The sequence below is a fragment of the Sapajus apella genome, unplaced genomic scaffold, assembly GCF_009761245.1.
Source record: "Sapajus apella isolate SASKATOON/1434 unplaced genomic scaffold, GSC_monkey_1.0 scaffold33, whole genome shotgun sequence".
NCBI lineage: Eukaryota > Metazoa > Chordata > Mammalia > Primates > Cebidae > Sapajus > Sapajus apella.
In genome coordinates this window covers 12,282,590-12,304,537 of record NW_022436973.1, presented here as the reverse complement: position 1 = coordinate 12,304,537, position 21,948 = coordinate 12,282,590, and the positions used below count along the sequence as shown (strand labels likewise).

At 41.7% G+C, this 21,948-nt stretch overlaps 1 protein-coding gene across 3 annotated transcripts in view; it reads left to right on the top strand.

Moving 5' to 3' along the window:
• The first annotated feature begins 277 nt into the window (after positions 1–277).
• CSNK2A1 (casein kinase 2 alpha 1) overlaps positions 278–21,948 on the top strand; it is a 74,699-nt gene continuing 53,028 nt past the window's right edge. The window contains exon 1 of one of the 3 annotated variants that reach the window (XM_032295355.1): positions 278–426. The gene's annotated coding sequence lies outside the window, so the exon portion shown is untranslated. The remainder of the gene's footprint in view (positions 427–21,948) is intronic. The other 2 variants (XM_032295358.1, XM_032295357.1) reach the window with 2 other exon arrangements.

Genomic DNA, 21,948 nt, shown 5'->3' with positions numbered 1-21,948 from the left:
CTGGGTACCGCCATCGTAGCCTGGATCAAACCAACTGTTCACCTAGTGGGAGGTTCATGTTCTCTCTGTCGTCACTTGTTAACACCATTGAAATAAAGTGCGATTTACTATTGCAAGTCTCCTTATTCTCCTTTGCGTTGAGAATTCCTTCTATTTTACATCCTAGGCCGGAACTGAATCCCTAAGGCTACAATAGGACATCCCAGCATGGCCGCACTCAGCGAGATTCCTCTAGGGGCGGAGTCGGAAACTGTCTCACTCCGCCTCCTGGTAGGAGGGGGTTTCCGTTTCCGGCAGCGGCGGCTGCAGCCTCGCTCTGGTCCCTGCGGCTGGGAGCTGAGCCGTGTGTCTCCTCCTCCGCCGCCGCCATATTGTCTGTGTGAGCAGAGGGGAGAGCGGCCACCGCCGCTGCCGCTTCCACCACAGGTACCTTGGGAGCCGCCAGACGAGGTCGTTGGAGGGTGGGGTGGGCCCAGGATAGGGCAGCGGAGCTTGGCCGCCCCTCAGGCTTTCAGCAGACTCTCGAGCGACCCGTCGCCTTCCCCTGCCCCCACCTTCACATATACACCAACCGAGGCCCCTGCAGCCCATCGGGGAGGCCCGGCGCCACCCCCCAGGGCGGAGGGCGAGGTTTGGGGGCAGAGGACTATGTGAGGGTGGGAACCGGCTGCCAGAGTCCAGCTTATTGCGGAGGAGAGGGCTGGACTGGGTGGGGACTAGGGGACAACTTGGAGGAGGGGGTCGTCCGAGGGGGAAGGGAGCTTGAGGGGTGGGGCCGCCGGGGGGTGCTGGGAGAGGGTGCAGACGGAGTGGTGCCTGCTGGGTAGTGTGCGGTGAACCCTCCCGCGGAACTGGGCAGCTGGAGTAGGGGCCTTCCTAGGGTCCCTCTGGGCGGGGCTGAGCTTCCCACCTGCAGAGTGGGTGCGAAGTGGGGAGAACCCCAGGCGGGGTTGCTGGGGAGAAAGGGGGAAGGGACTAAGTCGTGGGGCAGAACGTCTGAGGTTGGAGTTAAGGACTAGTTAGGAGCCTGGATAGAAAAAGAGGTATGGAGAGAATGAAAGCCTGGCTAAGAGTATACATATGTTAGTTGGTGACCTTTTGAAAGAGTAGGACTTTTCAATTTTGTTTTTCGTTGTGTGTTTTTGCAGTGTTGGAACATTTCTAGATTAAGTAGGTGATGGGTGGAGCTTCTGTAGTTTGTTTTGGGGAAGCGAAGTCAGGGTCGGGAGAAGTTGCATCTTGGCCGTTGCTTTGTGTGGAGGAAGAGTTCTGAAAAGGAGGCGACAAATTATTTGGGAAGACTTGATTACCTTTCAACTGTTTAATTCTACGAGAATGGGATGTGGGGAGAGGAAATGAAAACTAAGAACGGAAGATTTTTTCCAAGAATTGGAGACTTCATTTCATCTAAGGAGTTCAGTATAGGCCAGTGGTTAAAAACCAGACTGCCTAGGTACTCAAGTATCAGGGCCATTGCCACTTAGCTGTGTGACCGAAACTCTCTAAGCTTCAGTTTTCCTGTCTGTAAAATGGGGATGATGGTATTTCCTAGGTTGTGAGTTTATGGAGAGGAGTAAAGAAGACAGTTTGTGTCAAGTGCTTACTACAGTGTCTGGCAGGTAGTAAGTGCCTGGTGGCTTTTACCTGTCACTGTAAAGGGACTAGCTGGTATATTTGGGACTCTTCTGTTCTAAGTAAAATTTATAGTCAAGAATTTGACTGTAGACAGGGCCTTAGAATATCATCTTCGTAGTTGTAGGGTTTTGTTGTAAGTCATTTGGCTTTACTGGCTTGGTGGACCTGGGGCTGAAAGTCCAGTACCAGCACCAGCTCTCCTCCGTGGTATTCTCAAAAGTTCACCTGCAGTCTTAGCAGGGCATATTTGTCCTTCTGTGACTTTGAAATACTTGGCTTTGGCTTGCAATTGGGGGAGGGTGTGTGACTTGAAGAAAGAATGAAAGATTGGAAATTTGCTTAGATTGATTAATCAACTGATTACAAAATTAGGTCACCCTGAAGTGACTTTTCTTTAACAACAAAAAAATGCCTAGTTATGTCCTCTTTTGTGGAATACAGAGAAGAGAAATACACATTTAAGGAGGAGCATAGGTTAGCTTCTATGTAGTTATGGGTGAAGTGCCTTGCAATTTGAGGATGAAAGAGGTGGCAACACCTTTTCCATAGTGTGTGTTTAGTTCCTTTGCCTACTCATCCAGAGTGAGTCCTTGGTTTTACTATTGTTTCTATCTCTGAACATACACCTCTGTGTCACATAAGTAAAGACATATGTATAAATACTTCATGTAAGTAAAATATGTACACCTTTATTTCACACTCGTTTAAAGAAAGGGATGATTTTCTGTAGGAAGTGAATTTAAACGCTTCCATAGGACTGGGATTTGTAGTAGGTAAAATGACATCTACCTCTTCCTAAGGTGTCCATACCTTAATCCCCAGAATCTGTAACTATCCTCTGTTACATATGTTACATGGCAAAAGGAACTTGGCAGGTGTAATTAAGGTTAAGAATCTGAAAATAGAAAAAATTATCCTGGATTTTCTGGGTGGGCCAAATCTAATCGCATGAGTCCTTGAAACCCTAGTTTTAAACGAGAACTTTGTCCAGCTGAGGTCAGAGCAATGGGCAGAAAAGGAAATCAGAGAGATTTGAAGCATAAGAAGGACTCTATTTGCCTTTGTTGGAGAGGACCACATGGAAAGGTCCCCAGAGAAGGAATATGGGCAGCCTCTAGTAGCAAAGACCAATTCCCGCTGACAACCAGCAAGAAATGGGGACCTCAGTCCTGCAACCAGAAGGAACTGAATTTGGCCAATAACCTGATTGAGCTTGGAAGTTAATTTTTTCCCAGAGTTTCCTTGAGACACCTTGATTTTTGGCCTCATGAGACCCTAAGCAGAAGAGCTAGCCAAGCCCACCCAACTTCTGACCTACAATAACTGTGAGATAATAAACTCGTGTTATTTTTAGCCCCTACATTTGTAGTAATTTGTTACAGCAGCAGCAGAACACTAGTATCAATTTTGGTACCAGGAGTGGGGTACTATTACCTAAAAATGGAAGTGGCAGTGGATAAAGAAAGGTTAGAATAATTTTGAGGGGCATGATAGAAAAGGCCTAGAACACGGGAGGATTGCTTGAGGCCAGGAAGTCAAGGCTTCAGTGAGCAGTAATGGCACCACTGCACTCCAGCCTGGATGGCAGAGTGAGACCCTGTCAAAAAAAGAAAAAAGAAGTGGCAGGGTGTGGTGGCTCATGCCTGTAGTCCCAGCACTTTGGGAGGCCGAGCAGGCAGATCTCAAGGTCAGGAATTTGAGACCAGCCTGGCCAATATGGTGAAACTCCATCTCTACTAAAATTACAAAAATTAGCTGGGTGTGGTAGTGTGCACCTGTAATCCCAGTTACTCCAGAGGCTAAGGCAGGAGAATCGCTTGAACCTGGGAGCAGAGTTTGCAGTGAACCGAGATTGTGCCACTGCACTGCAGCCTGGGCCACAGAGTGAGACTCTTGTCTCAAAAAAAGAAAGAAAAAAAAGGCCTGGGACAGATTTTTAGTAGTAATATGGATGTTAATGACTCTGCTAGAGAAGGCTCAGACAGAAGTGAGGTCTTCCTTATTGGAAACTGGCAGAAAGGGGATCCTTGTTACATAGTAGCAACTAAGTGTAGCAGAATCCTTATGCTGTGGTCATATGGAAAGCCAAATTTGTAAGTGATGAACTTGTGTATTTAGCTGATATTTCCAGGCAAAGTATTAAAGGTGCAGCCTGGTTTATTTGTGAATGTGAACTTTAATGGCTTGAACCCCTGTGAAATTCTTGCATAGCTCATTAGGTTCTTGAGAATTTTATGGTAACATAAACAATTCTAGTTTGGATTGAAAGAGAAAGTGCCAGGCATGGTGGCTCATGCTTGTAATCCTAGCACTTTGGGAGGCTGAGGCGGGCGGATCACCTGAGGTCAGGAGTTTGAGACCAGCCTGGCCAATGTGGTGAAACCCCATCTGTACTAAAAAAAATTAGCCAGATGTAGTGGCACTCGCCTGTAATCCCAGCTACTTTGGAGGCTGAGGCAGGAGAATCGCTTGAACTCAGGAGGCGGAGGTTGCAGTGAGCTGAAATCATGCCACTGCACTCCAGCCTGGTCGACTGAGTGAGACTCTGTCTCAAAAAAAAAAAAAAAAAAAAAGAAAGTAATAGGGCTGTTGGACCCCCCAAATTCTGATAGGAAGCAGGCTGATAAAACTACTCACAAGTGAATGTGTTGCTTTCCATAAAAAAAGAAGGGTGACTCAGACGGAGATAGAAAGGAGAGCTTAGTCGGATGGAGCTAAAAGCTGGAGAGGATTTTTCCCAGGCTTTGAAATGGAATGGAGATACCCGAGATTTTGAAACTGCTTTGGACCCTTGGCTCTGTTTTCTTTTACATTTTACCCATTTGAACTGGAATTCTGTTAACTGTTATTCTATATCTGTCCCACAATAGTATGTTGGGAGCAGAGAACTTGTTTAGTAATTTTGCCCCAGGAGTTGTACCCACTGTATTATCTCCAGAACCTCATGCACACCTGAATAGATGAATGAGATTTGGGACTTTTGAAATAATGAGCTTTAGTTGGAAAACCTTTGGGACCTTAGGATGGGAGGATGTATGTTGCATTTGGGAGAGAGGTGAATCCTTGGAATCCAGAAGGCAGACTGCAGTAGGCAGAATGGCTCCCTTACGATTTCCATACTATAAACCCCGGAACCTGAATATGTTATGTAGCAAAAGAGACTTCATAGATTTAATTGAAGTTAAGGATCTTAAAATGGATAGATTATTTTGGATTTTCTGGGTGGGTTTGTTCTACTCACATGAGCACTTAAAAGCAGATAACTTTTTCAGGCTAGTGTCAGAGATGAAGCAGAAGGGGAAGTCAGAGATTTGAAGCATGGTAAGGATTCAACATGCTGTTACTGGAGGGGGCCAGATGAAAAGCATGAGAGAGAGAATGCAGGCAGCCTCTGGTAGGAAAGGCCAGTCCCAGCTAATTACCAGCAAGGAAGTGGGAACCTCAGTCCTACAGCTATAAGGAGCTAAATTCAGCCAATAGCTTAAATGAATGTGGAAGGGGATTTTCCCCAGAGTTTCCAGCAGGGAACCAGCCCAGTGAATACCTTCATTTAGCTCTTGTGAGACCCGGTCAAATATGCTGAATTCTGTAACATAATAAATTTGTGTTGTTTTATTTGTGATGATTTGTTATGACAATGGAAAACAAATACAGGGATTCTGTTGGTTTTATTTCAGAATCTTTGGGATATTATTTTCTAGAGAACAAAGATAGTAAAGATTCTACAAAGTAATTTAGTTCTGGAAGACTCCACAGAATAATGGTGTTGAGTGGAACCTGTGCCTCTTTCTTGATGTTTGAATATTATTATTGTCCTTAGATGCAGTTTGAAGGAGCTTGATGACCAGCTTGGTGAAATTTAGTTTCTGAACATCTAGGACATTGGTAGGATTTCTGTAAATTGGAGGTTCTTCCATATCTTGCATAAATGACATAATTTCTTCATTAATTTTTATTGACTTAATAAAACAATGGGCTTATATCACAGCCCTTTAAAGGTTTATTTCTTGTTTTTTAGAGGAGATGGAAATGGGTGATATATTTTTGTGAATTTGTAACTTTTCTTTCGTAGCTCCCGCCCCACCCTAGCTTAACTCAAAGTTGTAAGATCTTTTCTCCCTGTCATTGTTGAGGTTAAGAGTCAGATCTACAGAATTGAATTTCTAGCTTTTAAGAAGTCTTGTTTTTGTTCTTTAACAGTATCCTATTGATTGGATTCATAAAATATGAACTAATGAAACTTTACTCAGAGGATGAAGGAAATTAGACCATTTCTTCTGAGTTATTACGTGAATAGAAAGTTTATGACAAGATTAGCAGGGTATGGAAGACTTTATAGATTATGTTTGACTTTGGGTTTAGAGTAAGGGAAATTGGACCACATGAATTTTAACTGATCTACCAAGATATCTCAGCCCTAGAGCTAGTCTAGAATCCTGGTCCAGCCAGTAGAGAGTCATGACTTTTGAACTATGTTCCCTGAGTGCCACTGTCTTACCTAGGACAGCTTACTTTATCTCTCTGTGTCTGTTTTCTTCATGGGGTCATTGTCAGGATTAATTGAGATAATGCATGTAACATACTTAGCACAGTACCTAACACAGGAAATGCCTTCAAAATGTTAACTGTTGGCCGCGCGTGGTGGCTCACACCCGTAATCCTAGCTCTTTGAGAGGCTGAGGTGGGCGGGTCACTTGAGGTCAGGAGTTCAAGACCAGACTGGCCGACATGGTAAAACCCTGTCTCTACTAAAATTAGCCGGATGTGGTGGTGCGGGCCTGTAGCCCCAGCTACTCAGGAGGCTGAGGCAGAAGAATCACTTGAACCTCGGAGGCAGGTTGGTTGCAGTGAGCCAAGATCGTGCCAGTGCACTCCAGCCTGGGGGACAGAGCAGAACTCAGTCCCACAAAAAAAAAAAAAAGAAAGAAAGAAAGAAGGAAAAAGAAAAAATGTTAACTCTGTAATATTTATGGTAGCTCTTGACAACTGTGTGCATAAATATTACAGTATGATTTGTACAAGTTCAGACACTGAAAAGCAATATGAATTGCCATTGAATTAGGTAAGGGTTTAGTATTTTAAGGTAAAAAATAATGTGATACTTTATTTGAAATGAGAGACTGGATTTTGATCTGTCACAATTCATGGGAAACCTGGACCAGATTTGTTTCATGACAGTATTAATGTGTTCTTATACCTAAATTTCTTTGAACTCCTGAGATGGATAATTTCAAAAGTAGCATATCATTTTGTTTCTTACAGAGAAATCTAGGCCAGCCAACTTTTCAAATGAAGATATTCCTCTAGGATTATTAAGGAAAAGTAGTTGCTGTCATTGTAACAAATGATGTATTTGCATTGGGTTATAGACAAATGGTAGTTTTCTTATGTTGAATGCTCCCAAGTAGAATTCAGCAGATCTAGTTGTTGGCCAGATGTACTTTTTTTTTTTTTTTTTTAAGACATCTAGAAGTCAAAGATTGAGTTTTTTAAAAAGTTTAAGGTGAAAGACTGCCAGGAGTGGCATTTTAACTGGTTTCTACAAATTATTTCAGTCTTAGACATTTAAAAAAAAACCTACTTAGCAACAGTTGCTATGGTAGGCAAGCTTGTTTACATTAGTGATGATAATGTTTCTTTGCATAGAAAATACTGTATTATCAGAGGTGATGGTTTTATGGTTAAATACCAGGGTACAAGTTAGATTAATATTTTATAATATTGTGTGTGTGACATCTTAAATGCCCTTAAATTGGCTGCTCTTTTCTTTTTATACTTTCTTGTCTTGTGGGTTTTTCTGACAGGTTTTTATTAGCTGAAACATTTTAATTTGCTTGGAAAAGTGAACGCTTGGAATTTTCCTGAAGTTATGACTAATGCTTTAATGGGCATTTCTCAATTTAGCTATCTCATCAATGTTCTATAAATTTTAAGAAAGCTACCCCGTTTAATATGAATGGGTAAATTATTTTCCAAAAAATGTTATCATGTCATATCCAAAAGTACCAGATAGTCATTTTGGGTTATTGAATTCATTACCATTCAAAAGATGTTCATTCAACAGATCCCGAGTGCCTGCTACATTTCTGGCAGGTATTGTGCTAAAGATCTCCAAACTATCGCTGCCCTCCAAGCTCACAACGTAGTGACATTTTCTAATAATAGACATATCATACCACAACTTAGTAGCTTTTGGAGGTGTTTTCTTATAACTCCTATTTGCTTTGTATCTTAGGTACAGTTTCTGAAGCACCTACAGAAATGGGAAGGGTGTAGAATAGAGAATTAACTGAGATTGCTGGTGGAGTGGGGAAGACAGCAGGATAGTGGGAAAGAACCCCTACTTTGAGTTTGAGGGAGTTTACTTAACCTTTTCAAGTCTGGGAGTTCTTGCCTCTACAGTCGGGATAACAATTACTTTGGGCAACTTAGTAACCTTCAGTTTCTTCATCTGTAAAATGAGAATTAGTAGTACCTACCTTGGGATTTTTGTGAGGATTAGTAACTAGAGTGCCAGTTAGCGTTATTATTGAGGATTAAAGGAGAAAATTTATAAAACGTCTGGCATAGAGGTGTACAACATTAGTTCTTTCCCTTCCCTTTAGAGAAAACAATGTGTTTATTGCCAGTGCTGCTATTTTTCATTCTTTATTTTCATTTTCTGCTGCCAAGAGTTCTTATTTTTTTAATGAGACTTTTGACCTGTACTTCCTGTTTCTAATGTAGCCTGCTGGGTGGGTGAGGTATGAATTACTCCTTAGGGGTGGATCAGTATGTAACTCACGCCCAGTGTAGATTACCTCAATTACTTGTGTACAGTGTCTATTAGTTAGTCTTGGTGAGTCTAGGGTCCTTTTGCTTCTAGATAGAGAAGGTAATCTTCCCATCTCTGACTCAGGAAAAGGTCTAGCTTTGCTCACCTATAGACTTGTGCATATAGATCAGAGGTCTTACTCCCAGTGGTTCTTTGATCACAGTTTGGGAATTACTTGAATATTGTGTGTCAGAGCTATGTTTGGAGGAGGCCATCTCCTTGCATTAACATATTCTGTATGTCTTTCTCTCTCAGGTAATCCACTAACTTGCTTTCTTGTTTGCTCAGTATTATTAAGTGATAAACTGTAGCCAGACCAGGAACTTGTATTTATCAGCACTTTCAAACTTTTTTCTTCCTTTTTTTTTTTTTTTTTTTGAGATTGATTGTCTATCCATTGCACAGGCTGGAGTGCAGTGGCACAATCTCCGGCTCCTGGGAAACTGTCTCAGCCTCCCAAGAAACTGGGATTATAGGCGTGTGCCACCACACCTGGCTAATTTTTGTATTTTTATTAGAGACGGAGTTTTGCCACGTTGGCCAGGCTGGTCTCAAACTCCTGACCTCAGGTGATCCACCGGCCTCAGCCTCCCAAAGTGCTGGGGTTACAGCTGTGAGCCACCACACCTGGCCAGTGTTTTTGTATTTATGATTATATAGAATGACTACAAATGGCCATCTACTTTGGAGTTGTCTACCTTTAAAAAAAAAAGAAAATACACTATTGGCTAGCAATTAAAAGTATTCGGACATGTGTTTTGCTATATACTTTATTGTGAGAAGGTTATCAATGTCAAATAAAATGTTTGCATTATTTGCTTCTCTTTGTCTGTCTTCCTGACCAGTTCATTTTTCCTACTAGTGAAGCCATCTTGACCTGGGGCTTTCTTTATGGGTAGTTTTTAATTTTTTTTGTCGAGACAAGGTCTTACCATGTTGCCCAGTCTGCTCTCAAACTCCTGGACTCAAGCAGTCCTCTTACCTCTTACCTCAGCCTCCCAAAGTGCTGAGATTACAGACGCGAGTCACCGCATCTGGTCTGAAGAATTTTTAAACACCACAGCTAAGTTCCTGAGCATTCATCTGCAGCTACCTTGTTACATACAGTTGTTATCCTGGTGTTTTTTTTTCACAGCCATCTTTTAGGACTGTTTTTGGAAAACATTTATTACATTGACCTTCATACATATTCAAAACTTTAGGATTTGTTGCATCTGGAGCCCAGCGCTGAGGCCCACAGGAGCCACCAGGCCCCAGCCAGCATGGGGAACACGTGTCAGTTGTCTTCCTTTCTCCCCTCCGCAGCCACACAGAAAATCTTTTCCATCTCTTTTTTTTTTTTTTTGAGACGGAGTTTCGCTGTTGTTGCCCAGACTGGAGTGCAATGGCACAATCTCGGCTCACCGCAACCTCCGCCTCCTGGGTTCAGGCAATTCTCCTGCCTCAGCCTCCTGAGTAGCTGGGATTACAGGCACGCGCCACCATGCCCAGCTGATATTTTGTAGTTTTAGTAGAGATGGGGTTTCACCATGTTGACCAGGATGGTCTCGATCTCTTGACCTCGTGATCCACCCGCCTCGGCCTCCCAAAGTGCTGGGATTACAGGCTTGAGCCACCGCGCCCGGCCCTAAAATCTGATTTTTATACAGTTGTGGTCTAGTGGCCAGCCCATTCAGGTAAGAGAATAATGAAGAACCCTGACTATTGAAACTCAAAACTCCACCCCCACTTTGCCTCCAAATTTAAAGCAGTTCATTTGATTATAGTATTTTGGATAGGCTGTTAATAAATCAGTTTGGAGAATTAAGGAAATAGTATTAAATTTAGTGAAAAGAACCTATTTAGGCTTTGAATCCTAAACAGATCTGGCTTCCACCACTTAGTAATCCTGTGTTTTTCGGCAGATAATTTTACCTCTGATCTGTTTATTTCTAAAATCAAAATATACACCTGATACTGTGCTGGTTTATAAGAGGCATTCAAATGGTAGCAAGTAGCTATTACATTCATAAGTGTTGGATTTTTCTTTAGATTACTCTATAACCCAAATGAAGTTTTCCATCTTTTGGTTCCAGAGGGTTATAGCCAGTGGAATAAAGTTTCACATTGTGACTTTATTTTGCTTGTGTTGCATGGTCAAAAGGCATACAGATGATGGCTTCTGTCCATCATTTATTATATTCTATATTATAGGAGACAGAGTAGAACTGTGTTAATCCAAATCAAACTGCTTGGGTTTTCTACTACTGCTCCCTTTTTTGGAAAGCCTCTCATTGTTGCTGTGTTACTTACATCATACTGACACTCTGCTTCCTTTTCTGGGTTGAAAGTGGAGAAATGTAATTCACACGAAAGGCCCAAATGCTAATGTTTTCTGTTTTTTTTTTTTTTCCTGTTTTACTGTACCTCCTGGTTTGTTTTATGGAAGTGATACTTATGTGTATTGTTTTAATATCTATTATTTTAAGACAGAGTCTCACTCTGTCACCCAGGCTGGAATGCAGTGGCACGGTCTCGGCTCACTGCAACCTCTGCCACCTGAGTTCAAGTGATGCTACTGCCTCAGCCACCCAAGTAGCTGAGACTACAGGCGTGCGACACCATGCCTAGCTAACTTTTGTATTTTTAGTAGAGACAGGGTTTTGCCATGTTGGCCAGGCTGGTCTTGAACTCCTGGCCTCAGGTGATCCGCCCGTCCTTGGCCTCCCAGAGTTTGGGGATTACAGGTGTGAGCCACTACATCTGGTCTATATGTATTGGTGTGTTTGTTTGTTTTGTTTTGTTTTTAGACGGAATCTCGCTCTGTCACCAGGCTGGAGTGCAATGGCGCGATCTCAGCTCACTGCAACCTCCGCCTCCCAGGTTCAAGCGATTCTCCTGCCTCAGCCTCCCGCATAGCTGGGATGGGACTGCAGAGGCACACCACCACACCCTGCTAATTTTTGTATTTTTAGTAGAGACAGGGCTTCACCATGTTGCCCAGGATGGTCTTGATCTCCTGACCTTGTGATCCGCCCTCCTCGGCCTCCCAAAGTGCTGGGATGACAGGCATGAGCCACTGCGCCTGGCCGTGTGATGTTTTTAAAAACAAGAAAGTTGGATGTTTTGTAGGTGGGAATAAAAGCAGAAGGCCCCGAGGGGCATGTCAGGATTTATAATCTCCTAAAGTTAAATATCCTGCAAGTTTACACAAGCAGTAACTTCGTGAGCTATCACGTATTACTGTGAATATTTATGTTCCAAATTCAGACCCTTAATCAGACCAGAAAAGACATATTATTTTGGGTTTGAACAGGTAGTTTTCTTATTCAGCGTGTACTTACTATCTTGGGGACTTTGAAGGTCAGAGTCATGGGAACTGTCAAGGAGTTAGTTGTTAGATTTTTTGTTGTGTTTAGCTGTATATATTTCCCCAGTTTAAAAAACAAAAACAGTATTACTTATATGGCATTAGTATGATGGGTGACAGAGAATGTTGTTGGCCATGGTTACCACCTTAAATTGCGATGGGAAAAGAGAATCAATATGAAGTGGAGGAAAAAAACAGTAACTTCATTCAGTCATAGATTTTTACCATTAACCTGTTTTCTTTTGGCTTATCCTTCTGAGCTAAAGTAAGGAGGCTTGGTTTGTCTTTGTCGTTTTCGTTTTTTTGTGTCAGTGACCTCCAAATAGATGATCTTCCAGATGAAATGGTTCCCTGTTAGTACATCTGGACTGTACTTAAAAAGCCGCGAAAGGTGGTTGCAATTTCTTGAAATAAGGGGAATTGTGAAATAGTTTTCTCAGCCTGCTGCATGGATTTTGACTATTCAGGTCGTGATCTCCACAAGTTATTTAAACCAGAATTTATCAACCAGTGTACTGTGTCAGGGTGCGTTACAGTTGTGTTGAAATACTGGTCCCCTCACACCTCTGGCCATTCATGCAGAATAGTTTTGGATACAGCATCCAAACCAGTGACCTCAGATCCAGAGCAGTCTTGATCATTTACCTCAGTGTGCCATACAAATTTTATTTTCTCTGTCTTGACTCTAAAAAGGAATGAAAGCACTAATTTAGAAAGCTCAATAATTGGACTTCTTAACAGTTTTAAGATTCAAGGGTTTAACCAATCTTAAAATAATCTTGGCTTTAAGCTTTTAAAGCCATTTTAAGGTGCCTCTCTGACCCCCAAGTAATTTTCTTTGCACATATGATTCAAAGGATATACTTTAAAATGCAAGACTGTAAACGATTTAAGGCTGGACACTAGTGAAGGAATTCAAGTTCTTATTTTCTAGGCAGTAATGTGAGGCAGAAGTAAAGTTCCCTTTTGTAAAACTGTTATCTCTACCTGACTAACTCTGAATGCCACTCTATCTTTTCTGAGGCTGACATTTTGTTAATCATTCATCAAGCTTGGGTCTCATACTGGAACATAAATTGAAGCCTAGGATACATTGTCGTCTTGTCTTCCTTCAGGGAAGAATGGCATATACTTAGGTTGGGCACTTTAATTTTTTAGTATTTATGTAAATCACCAAGTTAGCTTTCTTAGATGAGTTTCTGTTTGCCTAACTCAGGAATTATTAATTTTGCTGGAGTTTACAGATTCCCTGAGCCTATAATAATTTTTTCTTCAAGAAATGTACATGTACATGCTACTTCATGTACATTTTTCAGAGAGTTCATGGCCACTGATCTCATTGTTGAACTCCATTTTCAGTTCACTAATGTTTTCCCCATTTTATTATTTATTTATAAATTTATATATTTAGTATAGACCAGGGATTGATAGCTGAAATACCTTCAGGAGTCGAACCAATAAGGTAAATGAAGAGTTGTCCAGGTTTCTGTGTGGTATCTCCATTGGATGTCTTTTGAAAGGGCCCATTGTTGGACAGTCACAGCTTAGCATATCCAGCTGGATTTTATCAGTGCAGGAACAATGAAGAATCATTGTTACCAGACAGGTAGACCTTTCTGCCCTCCCTCCTCCTCTCTTTTGAGAAATAGAAAGGTTTATTTGTTTGTTTGTTTGGTTTTTTTTTTTTTTTTTAAGTATTGGTAACAATCACATTGAATAATATTATGTAAAATTTTAATACATAATTCAACTTAATACTTGATTCACTTTTTTTTCGAGGTGGAATTTTGCTCTTGTTTCCCAGGCTGGAGTGCAGTGGTACGGTCTCAGCTCACTACACCCTCCACCTCCCGGGTTCAAGTGATTCTTCTGCCTTAGGCTCCTGAGTGCTGGGATTACAGGTGCCCGCCACCATGCCTGGTTAATTTTGTATTTTTAGTAGAGGCGGAGTTTCACCATGTTGGTCAGGCTGGTCACTAACGCCTGATTTCAGGTGATCTGCCTGCCTCGGCCTCCCAGACTGGTGGAATTACAGGCATGAGCCACTGTGCCTGGCCTTGATTCACTTTGTAAAAACAGTGCAAAGGCTGGGCACTGTGGCTTATGGTGTAGTCCCAACACTTTGGAAGGCTGAGATGGGATGATCACTTGAAACCAGGAGTTCTAGACTAGCCTGGGCAACATGGCAAAACCCCATCTCTACCAAAAATGCAAAAAATTAGATGGTTGTGGTGGCATACACCCGTAGTCCCAGCTACTTGGAAGACTGAGGTATGGGATCACTTTAGCTCAGGAGTGTGAAGCTGCAGTGAGGTGAGCTATGATCATGCCACTGCTCTCCAGCCTAGGTGACAGAGCAAGGTCCTGACTCTGAAAAAAAAGGAAAAAAAGTGAAAAACCTATACACAAATGCACCTAGTGACATTATTCATAGTAGCCAAAAAGCAGAGACAGTGCAAATATCTGTCAGCTGACGAATGGATAACCAAAATGTGGTATCTTTATACAGTGAATTCAGCCATATGAGGGAATGAACTACTGATATCTGCGACAATGTGGATAACCTTGGAGACATTTTGCTAAGTAAAAGAGGCCACGTATTGCATTATTCCATTTATGTAAAATGTCCATAATAGGCAAATATATGGAATAGAAAGCAGATTATTGGTTGCCAGAGGATTGTAGGAAGAGGCTATTGGGAGTTACTCCTCTCAGGTACTGGGTTTCTTTTTGGGGCGATGTAGTGTTCTGGAATCAGACAGTAGTGATGTTCCACAACATTGTAAATATACTTAAAACATACCATTCTATGGTACTGAATTGTACCCTGAAATGATTAGTTTTATGCTACATGGATTTTATCTCAGTTTTTAAAAAGTAATATTTGAGCCAGTTAGGCGATATACACACAGGTAGTCCTCTTCCCAGCCATCCGTGGGAAATACATTCCAAGATCCCCCAGTGGATGCCTGAAATTACAGATAATACCAAACCTGATTATCATCAGTTGGAACACAGTTTCTGTTCGTGTCATCCACCTACAAATTGAATGCCTTTTCCATCTTTTTTTTTTTCCTTGCATGAAGGTCTCGTAAAGCCTTTTCCATCTTAACTAAGCATTTATCACATACTGTAGTCATAACTGTTGTAGTTTGAGGTATGACAGCAAAACAAGCATGGATTTATTTTTCTCTGTTCACATTATCATGGATAGAATATTTGGTCTTACCATAGATCTTAGCAATTTCTGCATACGATTTTTTTTTCCATATTAAGTCAAGAACTTTCACCTTTTTACTTAAAGGAAGCATTTTACAGCTTCACATTGGCATTTTCAGATTCTCAGCATGGCTATTGTTGCACTTTGGGGCATTTCTTAAGTAAAATGAGGGTAACTTGAAGACAAGCACTGCAATACTGCAACATTCGAGTGACCAAGAAGGCTACCAAGTGACTAATGAGCAGGTGGCATGTACAGCTGGACAAAGGGATGATTCACATACAGGGGGGATGGTACTAGATGGTGCAAGATTTCATCGCATTACACAGAACTGTATACAGTTTAAAACATGGCTGGGTGCAATGGCTCATGCCTGTATCCCCAGCACTTTGGGAGGGTAAGGTGGGAAGATTGCTTGAGCCCAGGAGTTCAGGACCTGCCCGGGCAACATAGTGAGAAGGCCCCCCCCCCTTTTTTTTTTTTTTTGGAGACAGAGTCTCACTCTGTCACCCAGGCTGGAGTGCAGTGGCACGATCTTAGTTCACTGCAGCCTCCACCTCCCAGGTACAAGCTATTCTCCTGCCTCAGGCTCCCAAGTAGCTGGGACTGCAGGCTGCCATCATGCCCAGCTAATTTTTTATATTTTTGGTAGAGATGGGGTTTCACTGTGTTAGCCAGGATAGGTCTCTATCTCCTGACCTTGTGATCCGCCTGCCTCAAAAAGTGCTGGGATTACAGGCATGAGCCACAGCACCCGGCCTGAGAAACTTTATTTCCAAAAAAAAAAAAGAGCCGAAAGTGGTGGTACATGCCTGTAGTCTCAGCTACCAGAGAGGCTGAGGTGGGAGGTAGAGGCTGCTACAGTGAGCCACGGTTGTACCACTGCACTCCAGCCTGGGTGACAGAGTGAAACCCTGTCTCTAAAAGCAAATTAAAAAATAAAACTTATGAATTGTTTATTTCTGGAATTTTCCATTTAATATTTTCAGACTGCAGTTGACTGCGGGTAACTGAAACTGTGGGTATGGGGATTGGCTGTGTTTGTGGTCACCAGTGTACAGTCCCTTGCTGTAGAATAGTAAAATAGGCTGTGAATCTAGACAAATGTTTTCCAGTCACTACCTCTGACACTGGGAAAGTTATGCAGTTTTGCCTTCTGTAAAATGAGAGAGACATTACTTAGGTCATGGACTTACTGGTTTAAAAGTGATATATCTGGCTGGGCATAGTGGCTCATGTGCCTGTATTCCCAGCACCTTGGGAGGCCAAGGTAGGAGGATTACTTGAACTTAGGACTTCCAGACCAGCCTGGGTAACATAACAAGACCTCATCTCAGCAAAAAAAAAATAAAAAAGAAAGAAAGAAAGGAATAAATAAATAAATTTAATTACCAGGGGACAGTGGCGTATTCCTTTGGTCCCAGCTACAAAGGAAGCTGAGACAAGAGGATTGCTTGAGCCTGGGAGGTCAAGGCTGCAGTGAGCTATGTTTGCATCACTGCATTTCAGCCTGAGTGACAGAGCAAGACCCTATTACAAAAAGAAAAAAAAAAGATAAATCCCAAGAATCAGTGACTGACATTGCATTCACATAATATCTTTAGAACTGAAAGACAACCCATGTTTACTGCCCTTGGTTACAGCCTATTGTATTCTTGTCAGTTTAATGACAACCTACCTTATTAGCTGTTGGTTATTGATTACCTACAGAGATGATTTTCTCTTCTATGTAACCTACCTCCCTGACAGTAAAGAAAGGAGTGGAGGAAGGGTGATAATCCTTATATTCTGCAATCCTTATTTTCTCTCTTTAATCAGGTAGGTTAAATGGCATACCCAACATCAGATGTAGGCTTTAATGGCTGTAGTGTACTTATTCTTTCTGCAACCTCGTGATGTCTTTTAAATCCAAGATTCATTCAGTAATGGAGTACTGAACTGTTTCTGTAGCTCTATCAAGGCTTGTCAAGCAGTGTGCTCATCACATGGTAAACCATGCAGCCTGGAACTTCATAAAAGTACCAAGAAATAACATTTGCTCATACTGACTAGTTTTACATCTCTTTAGTAAGTGATAAGTTTAAAAAAGGATGGATGCAATACTATAGTTAAGACTGAGGAGCATTTAAAAAATCAACCACAGGCTGGCCACAGTGGCTTACGCCTGTAACCCCAGCACTTTGGGAGGCTGAAGCAGTCAGATCACCTGAGGTCAGGAGTTTGAGACCAGCCTGGGCAATGCGGTGAAACCCCCATCTCTACTAAAAATACAAAAATTAGCTGGGCATAGTGGTAAACACCTGTAATCCCAGCTACTCAGGAGGCTGAGGCAGGAGAATTGCTTGAACCCAGGAGGCAGAGGTTACATTGAGCCAAGATAGCACCACTGCACTCCAGCCTGGATGATAGAGAGAGACTCTGTCTCACAAACTAAAACAAACAAAACCACAGATCAAATGTCCATCATAAAGCCAAATGTATTATATAGAAAGCCATACTTTTCTCAGCTTTGAACAAGAGTGGGCTCATATGCAGGCAAGGTTGATTTTTGCCAAAATATTGTCTGTTACTGTCTGGCTATTCAGTTCAAACATTTGTGGAACACTTCACCATACTAGTGACTATGATAAACACAGGGCATACACTAAGAAAAAGAAATAAAAGTCTAAGTACTTGAATTCATAATCTGAGGAGAGAGATGTGTGTAAACAAAACACATTCAGTGTGACAGTATAAGAGAGTATACGGATGTGCTTTGGCCCTATGTAGGAGGTGCTTGGCCCATTTTGGAGAGGGATGGGAATGCTAATGCTTCCTGATTCTTGAAGGGTGAGTAGCATTTCCCCTAACAAGCAGTATTGGAAGGCATAATCAATGTGTAGAAGCACAGAGACCTGGAGAGGAGAGAGAAGCAAGTTCAGTCAGTTTAAGCAAATGTTTTGAAAATGTTAAGCTGTGCAATACAAAGAAATTTAAGATAGAACAGGTTGAAACAATACTGATTGAATTTATTGGTCATGGGACTATTTATGGTTTTCATTTCTTGTGTCAGTTTTTGTTTTTTCTCCCTAAGAATAAGACTGGGATCCTGTATCAGTTTTGATAAATTATTTTTCTTCTGAGAATTATGGGCATAAAGTTGTTCATGATCTTATCTTTATTTATTTATTTATTTTCTTTTTGAGACAGAGCCTTACTCTGTCACTGAGGCTGGAGTACAGTGGCATGATCTTGGCTCACTACAACCTCTGCTGCCTGGGTTCAAGCAATTCTCCTGCCTCAGCCTCCCGAGTAGCTGGGATTACAGGTACCTGCCCCCACACCCAGCTAATTTTTGTAGTTTTTAGCAGAGACGGGATTTCATCATCTTGTCCAGGCTGGCCTTGAACTCCTGACCTCATGATCCACCTGCCTCAGCTTCCCAAAGTGCTGGGATTACAGGTGTGAGCCGTGGTGCTCGGCCAGTAGTGTCTTATCTTTTTACCATCTGTAGGATCTGTAGTGATATATCATTTCCATTCTTGATATTGGACATTTACCCTAATTTCTTTCCTTTTTTCATTCTTTCTTTCTTTTTCTTTTTCTTTTTTTTTTTTTTTTTGAGACAAAGTCTTAATCTGTCACCCAAGCTAGAGTGCAGTGGCATGATCTCAGCTCACTGCAACCTCTGCCTCCTGGGTTCAAGTGATTCTCCTTGTCTCAGCCTCCCGTGTAGCTGGGACTACAGGCGCATGCCACCACACCTGGCTAATTTTTTATATTTTAAGTAGAGATGGAGTTTCATCATATTGGCCAGACTGGTCTCAAATTCCTGACCTTGTGGTCTGCCCCCCTTGGCCTCCCAAAGTCCTGGAATTACAGGAGTGACCCACCACGCCTGGTCCCCCCCGCTTTTTTTTAATCAGTCATGCTTATACTGTGAATTTCTTCCCCCCCCCCCCGGGGCGGGGGCTTTTTTCTGTCACCCCCCCTAGAGTGTAGTGATGTGATATAGCTCACTGCAACCTCAAACTCCTGGGCTCAAGCGATCATCCTGCCTTAGCCTCCTGAGTAGCTGGTTGGGACTCAGCTAATTTTTCCATTGTTTTTATTATTGTTAAAAACAATTTTTTTGAGATGGGGGTCTCACTGTATTTCCCAGGCTTTTCTCAAACTCCTGGGCTCAAGCAATCCTCCCACTTCAGCCTCCCAACGTGTTGGGATTACTGCCATGAGCCACCATGCCTGGCCTAATTTTTAAATTATTTTTGTAGAGAATAGGGGTTCCACTGTGTTGCCCAGGCTGGTCTCAAACTCCTGGCCTAAAACAATCCTCTGCTTCGACCTTCCAAAGTGCTGGGATCACAGGCATGAGACACCGGGCTCAGCATGAGCCTTTTTTGACTCATTTGGTTTTGTTGATCCTCTTTGTTTCATATTTCTTTGATTGCTGCTTTTCACTTTTTTTTCTTCTACTTTTTCTGGTCTTTTCTTTTAAAATTTATTGAGATGTGAAAGTTATTAATTTTTAGCTTGCTTTTCTAAGTTCAAGTTTATGAATTTTTATTTTTGAATCAGGGCCTTGCTGTGTCACCCAGGCTGGAGTGCGGGCATGATAATGGCTCACTGCAGCCTCCACCTCCTAGGCTCAAGTGATCCTCCCATCTCAGATTCCTGAGTAGTTGGGGCTACAGGCGCATGCCACCACACCTGGCTTTTTTTTTTTTTTTTTTTTTATAATAATAATTTTATTTTTAAATTAAAAAAAAATAGAGACAGGGTCTTGCTGTGTTGCCTAGGCTGGTCTCCAAACTCTTGAACGCAAGCAGTCCTCCCCCCCCTTGGCCTCTCAGCCTCCCAAAGTGTTGGGATTACATCAGCCACCATGCCCAGCCTAATTTTTTTTATTTTTGTTTTTGTAGAGATGAGGTCTCACCATGTTGCCCAGGCTGGTCTCAAACTCCGAGGTTCAAGTGATCCACTCACCTCAGCCTCCCAAAGTGCTGGGATTACAGGCATGAGCAACTGCACCTGGCCTAAGTTTATAAATTTCTAAGTCCTGCTTTAATTGTGTTCTACATGTTTTGAAATGTAGTATTTTTATGAGCAAATGATCTGTAACCTATGTTTTATTTAAAATTATATAAAATTGATTGATGGATTGATTGATTTTGAGAGAGGGTCTCTCTATCAGCCAGGTTAGAGTACAGTGCTATGATCATAGCTCATTGAAGCCTCAAATTCCTGGGTTCACGTGATCTCCTGCTTCAGCTTTCTGGGTAGCTAGGACCACAGGTGCCTGCACCATGCTTAGCTAACTTTTAAATTTTTCTGTAGAGACAGTAATCTTGCTGTATTGCCTAAGCTGGTCTCAAACTCCTGGCCTCAAGCCATCATTCCTTTTCATAACCTCCCAAAGTGCATGGATTTAGAACCCTGAGCTACTGTGCCCAGCTCTTAATTTCTAATTGATACATAATTGTACATATTTATGGGATATATTGTAATGTTTCAATGCATGTATACATTGTGTATATATATATTCCATGTTCTAGTTTTTTTTTTTTTTGAGGTGGAGTCTCTTGCCCACACTGGAGTGCTCACTGCAACCTCTACCTCCCGGGTTCAAGCAGTTCTCTAGCCTTAGCTTCCCAAGTAGCTGGGATTATAGGCACCTGCCACCACACCCAGCTAATTTTTTTTTTTTTTTTTTGTCTCTTAGTAGAGATGGGGTTTTGCCATGTTGGGCAGGCTGGTCTCAAACTCCTGATCTCAAGTGATCCACCCACCTCAGCCACCCAAAGTGCTGGGATTACAGACATGAGCCACCACACCTGGCCTATATGTATCTCATTTATTCATTCATTCATTCATTTATTTGAAGGAGTCTCATTATCTCCCAGACTGGAGTGCAGTGGCACTATCTCACCATAACCTTCACCTCGATGGTTCAAAGGATTTTCCTGCCACAGCCTCTAGAGTAACTGGGACTACAGGCACGTACCACTACACCCAGCTAATTTTTGTATTAATAGAGATGGGTTTCTCTGTGTTGGCCATGGTGGTCTTGAACTCCTGACCTCAGGTGATCTGCCCATCCTGGCTTCCCAAAGTGCTGGGATTACAGGCGTGAGCAGTCACACCCGGCCTAGATGTATCTTTTAAAAAGCATGTGATAGAATGTTTTTTTCAAAGTAATATACAGTAAAATTGACTCCTTTTTGTGTATACTGTTCTATGAATTTTAATAAGTAGATTCAAGAAACTACCATCACAACTGGGACATAAAACAATTATATCACCTTCTGTATGTTACCCTTGGTAACACACCCAGCCTCCCACCCCTTATCTCTAGCAACCACTGCTCTGTTCTGGGTTACTATAGTTTTATCTTTTCATGAATGTCATATAAATGAAATCAAACATTATGTAATATTTTGAGACTGGCTTATTTCATTCAGCATACTGCCTCTGAGATTCATCAAAGTTATTGTGTGTATAAATGGTTAGTTCCTTTTTATTACTGAGTAGTATTCCATTTATGGATAGAACACAGTTATTTTTATCCATTCACTCCCTGAAGGACATTTTGGTTTCCATTCTTTGATGATTATGAATAGAGCTGCTGTGAACATAACATAGGCTTTTGCGACCATAAGTTTTCATTTTTCTAGGGTAAATAGCTATGAGTTGGATCGCTGGGTCATATGAAAAATATACATTTAACTTATTTATAAAGAATTTGCCAACCTGTTTTCTAGAATGGCTATACAGTACTGTTTTGCATTCACACTGGCATTGTATGAGTTTCAGTTTTTCCTCATCTTCTCTAGCGTCTCATCCTCTTTAGCATTACAAGTTAAATATTGGCAGTATATTTATTTTAATATTTGGCAGTATATTTAATTACTTTAATATATTTTAATTATTGGCAGTACATTTCATATATTT